A 22220-nucleotide genomic window follows, 5' to 3' on the forward strand; every position below is an offset into this window, starting at 1 on the left:
AACTTACCACTACAGAAAAAGTAACACATGTGTGGAAACCTGGTCAAGAGAGATTTAGCGGTAAAGAAACTGCTGCCACGAAGAAGAACGCACTAACGCCGTTCCGAATATGAATACGATCCAAACTCTTTCGTAAAATATTCTTTTCTTATTCTATGCTATTCAAGAAGGCGCGGGATGATTCGAATCAATAATAAAAATGGTTTTTCAGTTTAAACAACAGATCTGAATGCAGAATACTTTTGTTTCCTAACGGAACATGCTCCTGTTAACTACCAACTTTCAAAAATGGGACTTAAATATACTGCCACTTGTAATTTCTGCGAAATGCAGCTCTGCGAAATTTCCGGCTATAGTATCCGCTTGCGCCCCGCGATTGTCAGCAAAGAAATCCATCAACTTTATACGACGTTTCACTAAATTGAAGAAGATTTGGCATCTAAAACCCAGAAACATGAACAGGTTTGTCAACAGCGTAACTTATCCAGAAGACTTTAGAAAATTTTCTTCTAAAACAGTAGAGAGGGAGAAGAGAAGAGTAAATTTTCATCTGTTATATTCACTGATAACACAATAGAATTGCAATGCAAATTTTTATTTAATTTTTTATTATCAAAACTATAAAAAACTTTTTATTATTTTAAAGCTGAACAAATGCTAATTCAATATTTTATATATTGATTTTTTGATTTATCTATATGCATGTGGAATTTGTGTAATTAAAATACCTATAGGAATAATATATTTCTAATTTAAAATAGTTGTGTGTACATATATATAGTTATTACCTATAGTTATTACAATAATAAATTAAAAATTTATATATCATTAATATTTATTTTGCCATTAGAATAAATGGTAAATTAAATTAAATTACCTTATGAAGATTTACTGGTAAAATATAAAAATAGGGAAAATCCAATAAATTCAATACCTGTAAGTAAAAAAAGTTATATAAATATTTAATGAAACAATTTTTAAGTGTATTTGCAGAAGTTTGTAAATATATTAATAAAATAAAAACAAAAAGCAATAAAAAAATTTTTTTTATAACTTAAATATTCTATTAAATTTATATGTAATAATAGTTGCATGATATATCGTGACTAAAAACGAATAAAAATTACAACTGTTTAAGTAATAAACGATCTGTTGCGGTTAAATTATAAAATTTCCATTATTATGCAGTATAATCAGCACAAATATGTGCAAAAGCAAATATTAGATTGACAACAAAAAAATTAATTATTAATAATTAAATTAATAATTAATTAATAGTAGTTATTGAAGATCAATGCTAAAATTATAATTTAAAAGCAATAATGGAATATTAGAGACAGTAAAACGGCGAAAGTTGGAGCTTTTTGGTCATATTCTGAGGCATCCGGAAAAGTACGGACTACTGCAATTAATCATTGAAGGTAGACGTGACCCTATGAGACGAAAGATATCATGACTGAAGAATTAACATCAATGGTTCAATAAAAGTACAAGACAAGGCACCTAGAAGAAGAATGGTTTTAATGGCATTTCATGGTGTTTAAGCTTCCTATCTAAAGGAAGTAAGCTCTTTTAGGTCAGTAAAAAAATGTGGAGTATAATAAATTTTGAGATAAAATTAGAATACATATAATTCATTATATATGATTTGTTATTTAAACGAGTCTTACATAAGTGGAATAACATTGAATAGAACATATGTTTACAGGATATACTCACTTCAATATTTTATTATTGTTTTGAATAAAAATTAAGTATAGCTTATAAGAAATGTGTAAATTTGATCTTTTTAATAAATAATAATTTTTCCACTTTATGCTTGCATAAAGTATACGATAATGTCATATCAGTATACCAGCGCTGCCCCCTAATTTCGGCTCTGGGTGCGGTCATGTTGGTGATCCATCAGATAACTTGTCAATAGTTTTTACTATATTCTATTGAAAAGGGGCGCATAAAAATATTTGTAAGTTCAAACCAGCGTTTTCAACAGACGATTAAAATCTTTATTTAAAAATATCAACTTCTTTCGACACTCATAAAGAATAAGACTACAGTACTCATCTTTTTCCAAACAGAAAAAGAAAAAAAAAAAGAAATTTTTTTCAACAATTTAACTCAACAGATGACCCCTTCTTGTCACCATGGTAATATAGGCCATAATGAGTTGTCAGTTAGCTATATTCTACTGAGGACAGAGACACCTTACCATAATTGTAATTAGTAATGAACACTTTAAAATGGCGATTAAAGCCAATATTTCAAGAATCGCAACTTCTTTAAACACTCACAAAAAATGTGACTATAGATCTCGTGTGCTTCAAAGTAGAGTCAACATTCTATTCCAACAAACAGCCACTTCTTATTACCATGATAAAGCAGCACATGAAGACTCGTCAAATAATCTGTAGACATTTTTAGCCATATTCTACTGAGAAGAGACGCCTTATCATAATTGTAAGGAATAATTAACTCTTTAAACAGACGATTAAAGTCATTATTTAAAAAATAACAACTTTTTTAAAGACTCACAAAGACTATGATTTAGAGATTTAATCTGCTTACAAACAGAATCAATATTTCATCTCCTCAGACAGACTGTTCTCGTTCAGATGCTAATGCAATCCATGGTGTTTCATCAAGCAACTACTCTACAGCTGCAGCTATACTTTACTGAAAAGTTGCCCTTTAAATAGACGATTAAAGTCATTATTTAAACATAAGCAACTTTCTTTGGTTACAATCTAATTTTCTATTAGAGATTTAATTATAATTACCTGCAATCTTATTAAGATTCGGTTGCAATGCCGATGTATCCATTAAATTCTGACTATTTTAAGACAAACTTTTAGAATGAAACTTTTTATTTTTCACACTATCATAGCAAAATTTTTTACCCGTCTTCCGAATGAAATTATTTTGGTAATGTATTCTTTAAAATTTTTTAAAAACCAAGTTAAGGTTTAAATTCATTCAAAACTTTCCATCCATTCAAATTACGCTTACGAAGCACTGAGTATAAAAATGTTTAAACAAAATTATTTTAACAAGTAATAAATTATGAAAAATATTTTTTGCAGAAATTTTTATGTTTAATGAATTTATTGTTTAATTTTACTATTAACAAGGCTAACACGCATTTGAGCCACGTTTTTGGCCTTGTTCTGGTTCAACAAACTAATTTTTTTCTTAGTTTTATTTTTTTTTTATAAAATTTAGATGTGGCAGCAAATAATTCCATGTTTAAATAATAAAAATGCAAAATGTTAAGTACGCTTCTACATCTATTTAGTCTGTAAGAACTTGTATCTTTGTATCTGCTAATAAACTTAGAACTATTTTAAAATTAATTTCTAGCGTAGAAAACTGAAAGTTTAACTTGAAAAAATCTATGTCAAGATTAGCATGAAAACGAAATAAAAAATTTTTTTTTTAATAAACTTTACAAAATGTCTTTGAAAAAAATTAGTTTACTGTTATAAGGCCTAAAGTGTTATAACACTTAAGTGCCACTTACATGTACTTAGATGTGTAATAGAGTATTATATATATCATGTCATCAATTCATTATTCTCACATTAATAATGGAAACAATTAGAGTTTTATTCAAAGCATATAACATATAATGAACAAAAAACAAACTTCGTATACGAAACTTTATTCAAACCAAAATTCAAGGGCGTCAGATTAATTCCACTGTAAAAAATGCAAAACTACTCGTAGTTCAACCAAAATTCAAAGGCAGGCATTAAATACAAAAAACGGCAAATCATGAATTTAAAAATTTATGTAAAACGACACCCAAAACACAGCACCAGATGAAGAATAAAAAATCGACTTTTCGAATTTTAATTCGATTTTGTCGAAAATCAACACATTCTGGGCTTTTATGTAATGAACACCAAAAAACGCTTGAATAGATACTCGTATTCGTACATGGGTAGACCGCACGTTGGAAGACTGAATTGCTGCTAATTTATTTAGGAAACAAAGTGTAAACTTGTAGGTGAGGAGGGGTATGAGCGCCACTTAACTCGCAGCGTATATGAATTGACAAAAAAAATAAACTAAATATTTGCTGGGGCTTGATATGCCCAACGTGTTAAGCGAAGCATATTTAATTTAATGGCACATGGAAGATTATCATATAAAGATGTTTTTATTGCTTTTATTTTTTAACTATAGAAGAAAATATTTCATGAAAATTAGCTTACTAGACACAAATGAATTCCGTACTGTACATTTTTCGCCTCGCTTAATTGTATTTAAATTATTTATTGCGGATTTAAGTCACTTAAAGGCGATTTAATTGTTAAGCTATTCACATATCATACAAAAAAACAACTAAATGTTATCAATTTATTTTTTATTTTAATTATTTTTTTTTTAATTTTTGTTATTATTAAAAGACAAGGCAAGCAAAAATGTGATGACAATGTGAGGCAACGCCATGATTTTTAAGTGTATGGCAATTTTTACATTTTGTGCGTGTTTTGTGCTATTGAAAGTGAGATTAAAACTCAAAATAATTATATAAAAGTAAGAAAGGAAAAGTAAGATTGTGAACTTAATCAAACAAAAATAAAGGTGTACTCACAAACAATGCAAAAGTAAACAGCTTCAGAGATACGCGCCAACTGCGGAAAGTGAAATATGAAACTTGAATCCGCAAGTTGTGCATTTCTGCACGCACAAAATTTAGGGTTCAACTATTATTGGAAAATAAAAATTTCAATAAAAAGATGTTCTTACACTAAACCATCAGAAAATCAAAATATATTAGTTATTCCATTGCCGCAGTAAAGAGAGACATGGAGCAGATCCAGGCTTCCTCTTCGCCGTAGAAAGCCTCTTCCTCTTAACTTATATATTGTGACGTAAAAACTGAATAACGAGTTCTTAACCGCAAAGTTTATATTCCTTCCGATTAAAACTGCTAAATATGCTTATCGAGAAGCTTACTTTCAAAACCATTTGTCCATTTCTTCTTTTTAATTCGTTATTTGTAAGTTATTCACTAAACAAGCTCCAGGTTTTGTTTAGTATCTTGCAAAAAAAAGTTCCTAGTTCTACAGTGTGCTGATCCACACTTTAAAATACGTAAATTGATATGAACAAATTTTTGAATGCAAGACTTTTTCATTAAATTAAGATTAATTTAAAAAGCCTCTTAAATTCTCAACAAAATTAAAACCTATATTCAAATAAACAAATTTACGTTCTGGATAAGAAATAAATTTCTTGCTGTTTTGGAAAGATTCGGCAAGAATGACTTAGTAAAGGACAACTATAAATATATATAAGCTTTATTTGGTAAGTAATACTATTACAAATCTATATAGTTTCTCAATATTACGTAAATTTTAAAATTATTTGATCGCCTGATGTTAAGTTCTTTTTACTTTCAAAAAAAAGAAGATTGAGATCAAACATTTTTCAAAGGCTCAAAAGAATTTAAAACTTTCAAAAATTATATGACTTCTTCTTCTAAATTAACATCCAGCGGCTTCGCTGTCTTGGTCATATCGTGAGAATGGATGAAAATGCTCCAGCAAAAAGGTGTTTGAAGCCGTAGTTGGAGGAAATAGACGAAGAGATGGATCGTGTCATCGGTGGGGTGATCAAATTGAGGGAGCACTAACAGGACTTGATGTACGAGACTGAAGAAGGGTCGCACGCAGCTGAAGCGCCTGGGAAGACATGCTGCTTCAAGCCGAAACTCGGTGATGGGTTTTTATGGCCAAATAAGTAAGTAAGTATACATCTCATGATAAGACGAAAAGAATTTGTTTAATATTAACATACCTTACGGAATTTTTAAATAAAACACACAAATTTAAATTTTATTCCAAATTTATTTTATCTTCTTCAGAATATGCTCCTTCTGAAGCGATACATATGCCAACGCTTAACCCAATCTTCCACACACTTTTCGTAGGCCCGTGAAGGTATGGCTTTTAGTTTCTTCGGCGAATTCTCTTTTACTGATACAATCCACTCAAGACGCTTACCACGAAGGGGCAATTTGAGTTTCGGGAACAGGAAAAAGTCGTACGGATCTAGATCTGGCGAATATGGTGCCTGAGCGATGACAGTGGTGCCGTGTTTGGTCAAAAAATCGTGTACAACAAGAATTTTCCATAGTAAAAATCGCTAAATGCACTTGAGGTAGTCTCACATTACCAGCTGTAAACAAACTAATTGACAGATGGCGCTCAAATTTGTATCATATGTCTAGAAAAGGTGTACCAACACAACAAAACAAAAATTTGAAAAATTTCTATTACTTAAGAAGTAGTTAACAAACAACAAAATCCGTATACTTTTTGAGCAGAAGGTACAACATATAGAGATAAATGTATTATTAATATTATTATATTATTAAATGTAAAGATAGCAAGTCAAATTTTTAATAACCTATAAAGCAAATAATTGATTACTGAAATTAATGTGCAATAATTTACAAGGCAGGTTCGTATATATTTTTGAGTTATTTTTATTATAACATGGCAATGAAACCCTTATACTTAAAAAGTATCTATATAAAAAAAACAAAAATTTTAATCCAAAATTAAAAAATAAAACTTTTAATCCAAAACCAAAAACCAAAAACCAAAAAATGTTAAACTCATGACCGAAATTTTGTTGAACTTTGGGGGCGTCCACACATTACCATATTTACAATGTATCTAAACCTAACTGAATATGTAAATGTGTATGTCTATTAATTAAATATTGTATAAACTTAAGTGCACAAATGTTTAACAAACAAACAAACATAAAAGGCTGGGAGACGTGCCTTTTCCATACAATTAATTTGATTTAAAAAATCACTATACGTGCAGGGGCAGATATGCTCACACTTCATATACATTCTGTACATTAAATTGATTGTATATAAACAAAAGGCGAAAATAACAAAAAAAAAAATAATAAAAGTATCTTTTAAAATTTTCGATTACGTATAAACGAATGGCATAGGTCAGTGCTGTTGTGAGTGCTCATAAAATCATAAGTTCAACATATGCCAGCTCACATAAAATGAAGCACATTAAAGATAAAATCATAAAAGTATCTAAAGTTAATGTAAATAAAAATTAAAAATTAAGTAATAATAATAACACAAGCAATATTATATATGTGGTGTTATGATTACAAAATTTAAAAATATTTTAAAAAATATAGCAATTTTAAATCATTTTATATTGTTAACTAAAATAAATAGTTCTATTATAAAATTAGTATGCAAAAAAATCTGAAAGTATCTATTAAGTTTTATATTTTTGTAAAGATTTTTTTTTAATAGTTTTAATGTGGTTTTCTTTGTTCTGTCCAGAAATAAATAAACCTACAAAAAAAAACCAAATAATGTTTAAGCAAATTTTTTGCGGTTCCATTTTTAAACCGTAACGGTCGAAAGAGTCAGCAACACCTCAAGAAGCCGAAACTAAACATTTTCAAACCGTTAAAAATATTAAAATATACAAAAATTTATATCAAAAAAATTATGAGATAAAAATATGAGTATTTCTTAAATTGTTTAGTCAACAACTTAAAATAAATTTTTGTTTGGTTTTTATGAAATAAACTCATTAAAACTAAGAAAAATAAATTAAAATTTAATTAAAAAATAAATTTAAGGTTTAAAATAAAACTAATATTGTATTATATATATAGGTATATTAACATTATATATTATCTTTAAAAAAATAATTGTGTTATAGAAATAAATGTACAAATCTGCGATGTACTGAAACTTATTTGCTTGTCATTTATAATCTGTTTGAAAAATCATTTAAAAGTTATAGATTGATTTTTCTTTAAGTTATGTCACTACTCGCTAAGTTAGTCACTACTACTTAAATTGATTTCGAAACAATATTACAAAATAACAATGCTGTTAAATGAAGTTTTTACTACTACTAAAATTTACTAAAGTACAATACATCATGCCTCGACTATCGGCTTCATATGTAATTAGAGGAAATGCAAGAGTTTTCTTCTCTCTCATATTATTAATAATCCTATTTCCAAAAAAAGTTAATTTGTAGGCTAATAGGATAATATGGCATAAAGTTTTCCACATGAGTACCCAAAACTGGGATTATGCAACGAACTCAAAGTACATTATGAAAGGCTGATGTTAAATTGTTAACCGCAATACATAGGACTATATATAACAACAGATAGTAATAATAAGAAAAACCGGAAAATCGTATTCAGCTAACTATTGACCGAAAAAATGGGATTATTTTTTTTTAATTAGCAAAAAAAAGAATTCGTCTTTGAAAAGTAGTCCAGCTCAAAAGAATATCATTAAGGAAAGTTCAGACTGTATTTCAAAACTTCAAAGCAGTAAAAAAATATTTTTTTTATAAATTTTCGTGTATTATATATATATTTCATATACATATTTTATATAGGTATTTTATTATACATATATTATATGTATAATTAAAAAAGAGCTTACTTTTAATTCGTCGTCAAAATTGCTTAATTTTAATTTATTAAGTAAATTTTAATTTATTAAAAAAATTTCTCTAATAGTTCTTTATTTGCTTGATTTAAAAATTTGTCAAAAAACCATACGTATATAATATTTCTTCAATTTTATTAATCTTAATTAGCTCAATTTATTATCAGCGTAATTAGTTTCTATAATCATCATTATATTCTTATAAATTATTATTATAAATTATAAAATAAATAAATTATTTTCGCCAGTGCGAACCGTGGAGTAACATTAGCATGACTTTTTCAGTATTACGTTCCTAGTTTAGGTTCTATACATAAGAAAAAATATATATAAATCAACAATACCTCTACAAACAGAATAGTGTTGAAATTGAACAATTAAAAATTAAAATATAATTAATTAATTTAATTATTCTACAGCTGGTTTATGATTTCGTTCTAATATAAACATAGCAAGGAAATTTATTGATAAAACTTTTACAACAAATTAACAAAACTACAGAAAAATATGCGAACATAAAACTCAAGTACGGCTTTGGGTCAGTTGATTAAGGAGCGCTAACTATGAGCTTCAAATTTGGCAGGGCACGAGTTCGATTCCTGGTACTTGCAGTCACAAAAAAATATTTATAAATAATTAAATACAATAATTATTTCCAAGACCACTAATGATGGGTATTTGGCAATACTCGAAACACTTGTATGATCAGCCAAAAATTTAAATAATTAAAATAATATAAAAAGAAATTTTTGTTGTTGTAGTTCACTACTTTTCAAAAACCTCTTAACAAATAAATTATAAATAATTATATATTTATTTATAAAGTTATTATTTAAGATAGAAACACACATTGGAGTCTAGCGTCATGGTGTTTGTACTCCTAAATTGCTGCAATTATTCCATCATATAAAAGTAAAACTGTCATAAAGCTCGGTGTCAATAGGGACTTACTTTTACTTCTTTATAAGTATGGCTACTTTAAAGAAACCACTAGAGAGAAAGAAAATCAAGTTGTAAACGATATTATAATAATTAAAAGTAAACAGTCATAAACGACTCAAATGCAAAGATCGAAGTACTTGCTTTCTGATCGTATACAGTTCTGACCTTTATTTAGTATAGTAGCTTCATGAAAGTTAATCTTATCAAATAACTTAATTGCTTTGGCTTCATTGTAAACGCTCGTCTAATTTTTATAGAATTTTTTACTTCGCTTAGTCTTAGTATAGCAATAAAATACTTATTCTTTTTCGAATTTATTCAATTTAGTCAGCTTAAATTCATGAAAGAAGTCTATTTTGTGATAGACAAATTTTTAATGTGTTGTTTTGCCGATTATATTCTATGTAATTCAACATTGCTTAGTTTAGAGTCTAAACTTTAGACAACGTTATCAGAACTAAATCTATAAATTGGTGTTGATTCTATATTGTTCTATTTTGTCATGCCATTATCTCAATATCACATTTATACAAATAATTATTAATTAGAACTATTATCATTAATTATAACTTGTATATATATTAATAATTATAATTTATTATTGGTATTTATTCTAAGAAAATTTCAACATTTTCATCGGAAACCATCAGGCATATGTGCTTTGAAAATAGATTAGTGGCTTAAGGAGATTTTTTTTGAGAATATTGCTATTCCTCACTTATATTAGAATTAGTAATACAAATATTTATAACTTTATTTAGTTAATAAATATTATAATAATTATTTAGTTATTTAAATATACATTTGTATATTTTTCCTAAGAATTATTTCTTACTTTAAGAAATGAAAAGCATTATATGAAAGACAGGTTCCATTTCTAATATCAACCAAGACATCAAATGCCAAAATTTACCCTAAAAAATCTCTATTTGGAGAATCCTTCATATTCAAAACTTATTTATTTCTCATTCTTAAGTCATATACCAGCTCTTGTTTTAAGTCCCTGTTGTTTGATGTTCCATCCATATTCTTTACTTAAATGAGATTAGGAATTATGGTGATTTAAAATTAGTGTTTTTGTGAAATATTTGGTCATTTACCAGCAAATCCATTTTTCTGTTATATTTTTTTGTTATTATTTTTTTGTAGATTAATGCCTTTCTAAGTTATGAATATTTTTTATAAAGAAATTTTTTATTTATTATGCGACAATTTCCTGCCTCTGAAATGAACTTCCTACGCCTTTTTTGCAGAAAAACTGCATAAATTTATTAGAACGTATGAGTTATAATGAATAAATTTGTGTGCTTTGTGGAATAATTCGAAATTAGATTAAAGGGAATATATAAAAAAAGGCAAAACAAAAAAAATATTAATTTTATATCTTTAGTATAGCTTTTATATACAATATGAAATTTAGCCTGCGGATAGTTCTTTAATTCAGAAGCAAAAAAATAAAACGAGTTAAATGTGACAATATGCTACACTTTTCAAATAGTATTTATAAGATTATAGAATTACACAATAGATATACACAAATCTAGACATTCAAACAATATAGTTCTTTAGAACTATCTTATCTTTAGAAGATTTTTCCTCCAGGTACGATACCAAAAAAACATATAGGATTTCAATTAAATCAACACCAACTCTAGGAATCATAATTTGAAGTGCACGTTGAAGTAATATTCACGTTAAAAATGAACATTTTTATTAATTATTTTTATTTAAATATAAGCATAAAAAAGTTGCTTCTTTTTTATAGAATATTTTTACAACATATAATTATGAAAAGAATGTTCACTGTTGTCATAGTTTGATAACCTTTGAAAGTGGAAATTTACATATTTTTGGATTGATTGGTCTCAACTGATTCCATGCCAATATCACATTTGAGCGCACTACTGCAAACGTAACAGTGCATTTTGACAGCACATCCATAAACTTTATTTTATAATTTCTGGATCTTCATGATATTGCTGGAAGTTAAACAACCACATAGTGAGTTCTTCAAAAGTCAATGTTGGTTTAAACACTTGTTCTTAGAATTATACAATTTTGTTTACGTAGGTAGGCAACATACTTTTTCAAATAGTTATGTACTGACTAGATATTTCAATAGTGGACTGTGAAAAATCCAATCAAATAAGTCCAAACTACAATTTATGGAGACTATATGCGCCAATTGAAGATACAGGAATTGATGACGATGAAGTTACAATTTATCGAAAATAAACCGTACTGGGCAGAACTATATTCAATATTGGGAAACTTGTCGTCTTAAATATAACAAAAAAGACTTCTTTTCTTATACCCTTTTGTTTTTATTTATTATTGTTTATTTTTTTTAACCAGCAACCTTCTGCTGTTTTTCTTGTCGACATCTGTCTGCAGTCACTTTTCGAAGTTGAGCCCTCATAATGGTTGACAAGTGTCATACATGTAATGTATTTTTAATACACAATAGTAGACCAACCAGATTGCAATCAGAATCTCAAAATCTGAAGAAGGGGAAAAGAAACAGCTAAACCCTTAATTTGCAAATCTCCTTACATGGCAATGCTGAAATATATTTCCATAAAAGTCTATGAATTAACAATCCTAACGGACATTTCAAATGTAGATCTTACAAAATAAATATTTTTTATCAACTACATAGTTTGGTTGCAAATGGACTAAATGGACTTATACATTCTAATGCAATATACCCTACTAATACAAAAAAGACAGATCTGCTGCTACAGAAACCAACGAAACTGTATATATCAAGTATCTAAATATGTAAGTATCTAATGTAAATTAAAATATAATATAATTTGTTAACATGAACACAAAAGTAAACATTATAAAACCAAAAACTTAAGCTGTTCAAATAAATAATAATGCGGATAAACTTTTACTTATAATAATAATAGTTTCAAAAAGGTGTACCCATTGGTGATACTGTTAGAAATATTCTTCTAAGCTCTATAAATTATAATTCATTGTGATGGCAACATTTTATAGTTTTTCAATAGCTATAGCAACTACCTTGACTGTTTATACAAATTTATATGTACATATATCTGTATGATAGTAATATATATAATATTTCATATATTTACTGATACTTATACTTATATACATTCTTTATACATACATTTAATCAGGGAAAATGTCAGATGTCATTTTTTTACATTGATAATAAATTATTACAACTTTGGCATTTATGAATAAATATTTGCAGTGCACCGTAAAAAACTTTGTTTATATTAAATTAGTGAGTAACGGACGTACTCATAAAATAAAACGAATAGGATATTGGAATTTTTTTTTTTAACAGTACAATACTCCATATATAAACTTTTCTATAATCGAGTTTCTTTAAAGAGGTGGAGGTGTATAAGTGCTCTCTTTCATGAATTAGAAATGTGATGGCATATCTAATCGCGATAGAGCATTAACTACACTATATGGTTAGGGGTAAAGAAAGGTAGTTAATTAGGGATAATAAATTATATTTTATCTGAGATATTAAAACTTATAATGCGTTCATGTAAAATTAAAAATGTATCATCAACTTTTCTGTTGTTAGTGGTGATATATTGTAGCATAATAATTTATAAATAACTTTGATTAAAACATTAAAAGTTACTTTTATAAATTCTTATTATAAGAATACATTATGAATAAAAATTTTTTATCATTTTTAACCACAACTGGTATTGAATTTTAGCTGGTCTTAAAATTGTTTTGTAACATACAACTTTTATGTTATCGTCAGAACATTTTGTTAAAAAATATATAAACTTTACAACTGCAATAAAAATAACAACTTCAATAACTACTAATTTAATTTTTTCATTACTACTACTTTTCACACCAAGTAGCTAAGTAGCTAAATAGCTAAGTAGCCAAGTAGCCCATCGAAATCATTGTAAAATTAATGTGCCATAAAACTACATACAAATCAACAAGTTTTAAGTGCTGTCAACAAATCCAACATTGTTAATGCCGTCAAATTAGAAGCAAATTGATTTTGTTTATATTTATATTATCCTTCACATAAATTTGTTACCAAAATTCACACAAAAGTTCAGAAGTTAAACGTTTGATGGCCACATAAATAACAGAAATAAGCTACCAAATGACACTTTAAGCTTTCCAAGGATACTTGGGTACAGCGAAGAGCAAACAGCGAACAGCGAACAATGAAAAGGTGGAATAAAAACAGAAACACTAAATGTCAAAAATTACAACAAAATCAAAATATATAAGAATGCAGTGAGAATCAAAATAAATAATTGCCAAAAAATCACGTGGAACGGAGCGACTAATGAAATTTTGCAAGGCAATGAGAGTATAAATAGTAGCGTTACTCTGTTTTAAAGAGCCTTTTAAAGTGCTTAAAACAATTCTCTTAATATTGTATTATTAAATATCTGAGGGTCAAAGTAATGACTTTCTAATTGAATTAAGTTTTAATTCAAAAAGTTTTAATATCAAAATATTTTTAGTAAAAAAGAACTAACTAAATTGTTGTTGCTTAGTAAGTCAAACAAACAATAAACAGGTCCCGTAAATTCCCATACCTCACTCTTTCTCTCTCTCTCTTGAGAGAGAGTTTGCGCATGTACTTCAAATGTCAAAATACATAAACAACTGCTTCAAAAAATTCCTTTAGTTACATTTTCCTGGGGTGCATACAGGCATCCAGACAAATTTAAACAGTTGCCCTGAATTAAGGATTCCACTTATTATGCCTGAACACGGGTAATTGAGAAAAAATTGTTTTTCAAAATACACTGCAAAATAAAAACAAAATTTGAATAAAAGTTTAATGGAAACCATATATATTTATAAGTAAGTTAGTAAAATAATGTAACTATAGTCAATTTAAAAAGAAATTTGTATGAATATATCTTTAATATAAAAACAATAATAAAGTAAAGATGAGAGATATTATTACCAATAAATCATTTTCCCTAATGAAATAAAAAATATATGATTAAATCCAGATTTTGTGTATCTAAAGAAAACATCGAAGTAAGACATCAATTATAAAACCTTACTTAAAAAAGGGTCAAACATGTTATTTTATTACATAGGTATACTAAAATTCATATTTAGTGCCAATTTAATAAATTGTTATTACAACCAATATTTAATACGTTTTTTTAATTATTACTGGGTTGAGGTCGTTAATTTAATTTTAAATTAATGCTATAAAAAATATATAAAATTAATAACTCAATCTAAATTTAAGATACAAAATAGGAACAACATCGAAAATAAATTATGAAACAGAAAAATAACTAAAGCAAAATTATGGAGCCCAAATCAATAAGGAAATATTTTTGGTATTCCCTTGTACATATTTTTATGTTTCAATGAAATACAATTGAAAAACTATTTTATGATAAATTAATTTTAATGAAAAATTTCAAATGAAAGCTAACTGACTGGTGCATATTTTTATATGTTACAGTGTAATGCAGGACCAAATATATTAAAATAAACACTATGCAAAGTGCCAACTAACAGCACAGAAGGAAAAAAAAACTGTAAAAAATTAATAAAATGAAAGCAAATTTCTTATTCTTATTCAATGATTCGTATTTAAACGTAAAAAATTGAGAAAAAAGGTTAAAAAAAATTTTTTTAAATGTATAGAAGTTTATATGCAACTAGGGAACCTTTATGTAAATAATATTTATAATTAAATTAACGTATTGAATTAACTGAATAACAATGTAAAGCTGATTGATTACTGATGTGATGGAGTAAAAGATTATCTGTAGAAAAAAGAAACAAATTGTAAGACTTGATGTCAAGAGCTAAGTAATACTGATCTAAAAATATGACCATATAATGGATATATCTTAAAACTAATAGTTAGAACTTGTATTATTTCTAATTCCAAACTCGGTATACTATATATTATTCAAAGATTAAAAAGACTTTAATCCCTAGTTATGCAAAAATTATAAGAATTGTTATTTTTTAATTGTAATTTTAATTTTAATTACATTGATTTTTATAATCTCATATGCGTATCAACAGTTCTACATAATACATAATCCATACATCTACATAAGTTCTACATAATATAAATTTATTTGTTAAACAATATAATTTTCAAAGTAAGATTCCTGTAAATTCTGCAATTTTTTCAAGTGTATACGTAGAAAACCCTTGAAATGTACTTTTAAGAAACAAACTTCAACATATTGTACCACTCATACCACCAACCCACCCACTTAACCTATTCAGCACACTTGAGAAAGTCGACGACTGATATCATTAGCGCAAGTTTCGCCGTCGCAATAGAAAAATTAATTTACTTTAAAATTTCTTTACAGTATAAATGTAACATAATAAGTAATTTTATAAAACGCAGAAAATATAACAATATAACAAATATATATATATGTGTAGTTTTTTTTTTTTTTTGTTAAAATAAACTAAAACTAAAATTTCATTAGACATGTCCCTTAACAAGTGGAGGGTTTACTAACTTCCAAACTAAAATAAGAAATTTTCTTTAAACAAAGTACACATTGGGGGCCAATATGAATGTTAAGAGTACAATAACAGCAAAGGTTAAGGCAAAATGGACATTAGCACAAGGACATATTAAAGTTAACGCAGCTAAAGCGTATCCAGCTAAAATGGCTATAAATGTTGGTATGTCAACGACGAGCGAGGACACCCAAAGAAAATCGACTCCACTCAAACCAAAGCTAAAAGTCAAAGGTAAGCGAAAAGTTTATGAAATTTAATCAGGGAGATGGTCAGAAAGTTTTTATGCTCAAATACATTGTAAGGATACAAGGCAGAAGTAACTTAAGTTAACATGACAGTAACAGCGGAAAATGAGGATATTAATATTTGATATGGGGGTGTGTGGCTATAATCATAACTAGAACTTATTTTATTGTTTTTTAAGTACATTCAAAGGTTCGTAGAAAATATATGAATAGGAAAAATACTTTATAATTTATATGAGAATTAATTAATTAGAGAAATACTTATGAAGATAAGATTGACGATGATTGGATATTTTAGATTAAACTTTATTAATTAAGAAAAATTTTTCTTTTAATATTATTTCAAAAATATTCTTGTTTCGAAATATTTTTATAGTAAGCAAAATTAAAACATATATTATTTTTTATATAAATTTTAAAATAAGAATGATTTAAATATAAATATATGTGTTTAATATAAAATGAATTAAAAATAATGAGGTGAATTTTTTAATTAATTAATAAATTCCATTTAATTTAATTAAATAATTTAATTTAATTAATTTAACGATTAATTAATTTTTGTAATTATTGGTCTAAATTTTTAAATAAACTTCCAAAAGTCCGTCAAAAAAGAAAATAAATACTTATAACATTGATTTTATAAAACTTTAGGTAAAAGTTTTTTAAAAATGTACTTTTACTTTTTAAGAATCTCAATTGTTTAATCTCAATTATTTGTTTAAGAATCTCAATGAAAGTTACCCAAAATAATCCAAAAAAATTTCTGAGATTGACAGGACATAAAAGGACTTTACTGCGGACTGTCATCTAAACCAATAAGGTCAGGATACAGCTTATCGAGAACTAAAATCTTACCAGACAGGGCTAAGAATAAAATGAGAAAACTTACTTAACTGCAAGCGCTAATGGCAAATAAGAGAAAATAGCAATCTATAAAGTAGACCTCCTAGAAAATATACCTAAAACAAATTCTACAAACATACTCTTTCTGAAACGTATATTGCTTTTTAAAATTGAAATCACATATCTATAAACTCTATATATTAAAAAGTCTAGCCAATATTTTAAATGTGGATCATATGAAAATAATTTTCTCTATCAACTGCGGATATTGGTTTAAAAATTAAAATCACATCTTCAGATATATGGCGTCTTCAGAAAACGGCATATATGCGCTAATTGAAATTTAAAAAATTTTATTAAATAAGTAATGAATTAATTGTAATAAGAATTAAAAAAATAAAATATCAATAACGTTTAGCTTTCGCGTAACTACATTCTCGATTACACAATAAGCAAATAGATCCATATTGCTTCTAAAACTAATATATATATATATGTATATACATATATATTATCCAATAAAAATTAAAGAAGTCAATATTATTCAGTTTCTATATAAATATTATTTTGGTTGAACCAGTATTAAACCCAATCAAACATATTTCTAAATTAATATATATTTAATAAATAAAACTGAAAAAAGAAAAATCTTCTATCTAAATTTAGTTAAAAGAAATTATATTTATAAATGATTTAAAATTAAATCTTACCTGTTTCTATTAAAGTTGAAAATTAATCTGGGCTCAGTTTGCCGTTGTCGTTTTAATTTAAACCTTGTAAAGTATTTTTCTTTATATATTTTTTTTTCTGTGAAACTCAACAATTTTTATTGCAGTTGCTCTCGTATAAATTTATTTAAATTTTCTTTAATTAATGCAAAAAAAAAAAAATGAGCAATTCGACTCCGTCTTTGCTGTGCAATGCAAATTGAGTTGCAAAAAAAAATTAATATTATTTATCGCTAAAAAGATTGCACTCGTGGGTATAGTACAAAGCAAAAACCAACAACAACAACAACAATTATAATAACAACAAATAAAACCGTATAATATTTAGCATTTTAGCATTTAAGCGATAAAAAGTTTTACTTTAAATATTTATTATATTAATTATGAATATACAAACGAGACTCAAGGGAGGGTATATCGTACTTATGAATAGGCAAGCGTGAATGGAAGAGAAATATCAACGGAAAAGTGTGTAGTAATTGAAGATACAACTACATATTATGCAAAAATATTGTATTAAAGGAAAGGGTCACTTTATAAAAATTTTAAATTTTATATAAAAAATATGTGATAAAATACATATAATGAAATTTAATTCGAAACGATTTTAATTCAAAGAAATCTTTACACAAACAAAAAAAAATTTTACAGTAAAATGCATACATTTTTAGATAGTATACATAAGTATATGCTATCAAAAAATTTTATAATGAAATTAATATTAGAAATAAATTTTTTCATTTTATATAATAATACTTTATATTGAAAGTTTAAATGAAAGCACAGTTGATAATTATTTTATACTTGCTATGTGAATATAAATGCATAATCCATACACACAAATAACGTAAAACCATATATTAGTTGTCTCTAGTATAAATTAATAAAAAATATCTCACTTTATACAAGAATTATCTAGCATAAGTTAAGAAGAAATAACTCAATCCATAACCTTATATATGTATTACCTAGTACAAATCAATAAAAATTACTCCAGGTAAGCTCAAGGTACCGTATATGTTTTATATAAAAACGGAAAGGTTTTCATAGGGTGCTAACTTTTATTATTAGATTGCAAAAATATAATAACAACAAAGCGAAGAACCTTATCAACTTAAAGGTTATGGTAAATACCAATCAAATCGCGAATCAGACAAAATTTACCTGAATCGCAATTATACAAAATATTCTTAACAATCCATCGCATCTGTCGATCATGTTATTAAACTATTACGGAAGTCATAAAAATGAAATCCGTGAAACTGGACTCAAAAGAAGATTAGCTAAGACTTATATCAATTCCGATTGGAAAATCTTAAGTAACTATATAAACTGAGATTCACTTTTAGTATAGTTTTTATTATCAATTGGTTAATCTTAGACAAAATGCATAAATCTCGAATTAATTTATAACACTCTAGATATTATGCCATATTTTCTTTGGAATTAACAGTTATTATTTGTTATTAAACAATTGAAATAAATTTACCATTTTAAAATTTATTAAAATTTAAATTTATTTTAAAATTCATATTAAAAATTTATTAAAATAATGTAAAAAAAAAATTAATAATGAATAAAATAAGCGATGCTGATTAGTCAACATATGTTATGTGTAGACATAAAATAATGTTGGGATTTCCCCAAATTTGTTCGATTTCGATAAACATGTAAATAAAAAAATGAAGGCATTAATAGGAAAAAAACTTCTTCACTGCCTTATAGCAATCACAATCAGATATCTGTTTGTAGAGTCAATAATTTTGTAATTATTTATATAAACATAATTGACTATATTGCCAGTCATTTATCTTAAATAGTCTTATATATATTCCATTTAGATATGCATCCTGTCACATTAGATAACAATTGAGCTCAAATGTATTCTAATGTGTGATTTTTTGACCACGTTCTATAACATATAAGTTAACTCTGAATAAATTAATATATTAAATAAATAAATTAAATATTAAATGTATTGCAGTTCCAAAAAACAAACTGTTCAGAGAAATTGTTTTTTATATTTTTAATAATTAATTTTTTTTTTGAATTTAATATTAATAATCTAATAGACCAGCAATGACCTGGAGAAGGACAGTTCAGCCGAAGAAGAGCAAATCGTTTAACGAGTTGAGAGCAATAGCACAAAATAGAAAGCAGTGAAAAACTTTTGCAGATTCCTTAAGCTCCTAATGGAGTATGGAAATTATAATAATAGCATTTGACAATGCTTTTATAGGTCAGTGTGCCTATACTGTACACAGCAATATATGTATATTATTATAATGTTTATGCAGAACTACAAATTTACTCTCATGCTAGGTTACAAAAATATACATTATAAAATATTAACCATATCAACCAAATTGTTACAAAGAAAACATAATTTAATTTTTTTAATTTTTTCACTTTCTTATGGAAAATTTCAGTAATATTTCATAATTTATTTATAAAGATTTGCATAATAAATAATTTCTTCCAAGAATACGCAGCGACTTAAATTAGCATAATACTTTTTGTTTTTGTATTTTTTTTTTTAGTTTTGGGTTTTGTTTTATTGCAAAATCTCTAAGAACTACAAAAAAACTTTGTACTTGAAATATTTAACAGAGTTCGTCATGGATCAACTACATAATAATAAAAGAATAAGAAGAATAAGATAAGAAGATGCGCTCTGACGTATATCAAAACGTAAACAAACCGAAATCTTTATAAGTTATTAAATAGAATATTAAAACAACAGCGTCTACAACAACAACAGAAATGCACGCGTTGGAAGACAAGAAAGCAACAACAAAAAGAAATTTGAAAAAAAAATTTTTTTTCGAAGCATTCATACTTTGAATGCTTCAAAATTATTTTTTGTCACATATAAACAAAAGCAAATACAAAGCAATAATTTGATAAGACAGTGAAAGAAAAAATGAATTAAATAATGTATGAAACAAATTACAAAAACAAAATTTTGTAAAAAAACTTGTAGGAAACAAAATTCAAAAAAAAAATTGATAAGAGCAACTATAATCAATAACATTGATACATTGAAAATATTAAATGAACTCAAAATTGTGTTGCTGTATTGAATATAAATAAAAACAATAACAAAAAACCTGCAGCTTAAATTGTTGTTGGCAAAGAACTTGAACGTAAATGTTTTTGTTGTATCATTTTTGGCAGCAAAAATGGCCAATAAAACTGTAATTTTTTAAATACTAAGGCTTTAATAAAGCAAATAATAAAAAAAATTGAATTATGCTTAAACTCAAACTTATAAAAAAAAAAAAATATATCTGCATTACTACAAAATAATTTTTTACCCAAAAAAAAATTACAAAAAAAATAACAACAAAATGCAGCACAGCGTTATTACATTTGTTTAGGCACGAGCTGAGAAAAAAATATTTATAAAAATATCAACAAAAAAATTTCACTCAACAAACAACAACAAAAATTTCACTAAACTTTCTCACTTCTACGTATATTGTAAATTTATTATATATTCATAATTTTAAAAGTTTATGAAGAAATAAAATTATTAAAGAATAAAATAGTTGACACAATATACGTACGTAAACGGAAACACTAATTTACCGTATTAAAAAGGATGTAACACTTTTTTCGTTGCTATTTTATTATAAAAAAATTTTTGAATTAAAATTTTAAACTTATGAAATAGTTTCTGCTGATAACAACAACAAATCGTATTTAAATCATATATCATATATATATTTTCCGTACGATGAATTATTTTCTCACACGCATAAAATTCTGAATGAATTTTTTAAATAAAATTTGCACAGAAATTTTCTAATATTATTGTTTTTATATAAATTTTATATTTTGTTATTAATATATATTTTTTTTTTGTATGAAATTATTCTTTTTTTTGTTTTTACTCAAAAATTGCAAAGAGACGCACTAACGGTTGAGTACGCGCGCGCATTAAAATCAATACGACAAAACGCCGCGGCACTATACTGCATGGTAGTAAGTTCCGATAACAACTGTTCTGTCTAATAAGTTTCGCATGGTCAAAAAGCACACATACGCCACGCTATGCCGCATAGAGCATTTGTGTTTGCGTTTAAAATGAGTATGTTTGTGTATTTGTGTGTTTATGTTTTTGATTTGTTTTTCTCTTGTCTGCTAAGCTAGTATAACAAAAATCTTTTCAATATGATGGCAACACATTTTCCTGCATATTTGATTGTTACTCGTCGTGCTCGTGGTCGTCGTCGTTGCCATTGCCGTTGCCGTTGTTGCTTATCGCTGAGTTTGTTTTGTTTTGTTGTTGTTCTTGTTATTGTTTGCTTTTAAGCTGTGCTGCATGCTGCGTTGTTTGTTGTCATTACTTTACTTTGTGTTTTTGCATTTGTTTATGTACGCTTTCTTTGCGCTCTTCACTATATTAGCTTTGAATTTTCATTTAGTTACTGTTGTTTAAAGCTCTAGGTAGGTAACTAGTTGGGGCACTCTCAA

General features: G+C 26.4%; 1 protein-coding gene across 1 annotated transcript in view; it reads right to left on the minus strand.

Moving 5' to 3' along the window:
- LOC119686222 (extracellular serine/threonine protein CG31145-like) overlaps positions 1-17871 on the minus strand; it is a 172520-nt gene extending 154649 nt beyond the window's left edge. The window contains exon 1 of the mRNA XM_038100736.1: positions 17724-17871. The gene's annotated coding sequence lies outside the window, so the exon portion shown is untranslated. The remainder of the gene's footprint in view (positions 1-17723) is intronic.
- Positions 17872-22220: the final 4349 nt, after the last annotated feature.

Source organism: Teleopsis dalmanni, chromosome 2, assembly GCF_002237135.1.
Source record: "Teleopsis dalmanni isolate 2A chromosome 2, ASM223713v2, whole genome shotgun sequence".
Lineage (NCBI taxonomy): Eukaryota > Metazoa > Arthropoda > Insecta > Diptera > Diopsidae > Teleopsis > Teleopsis dalmanni.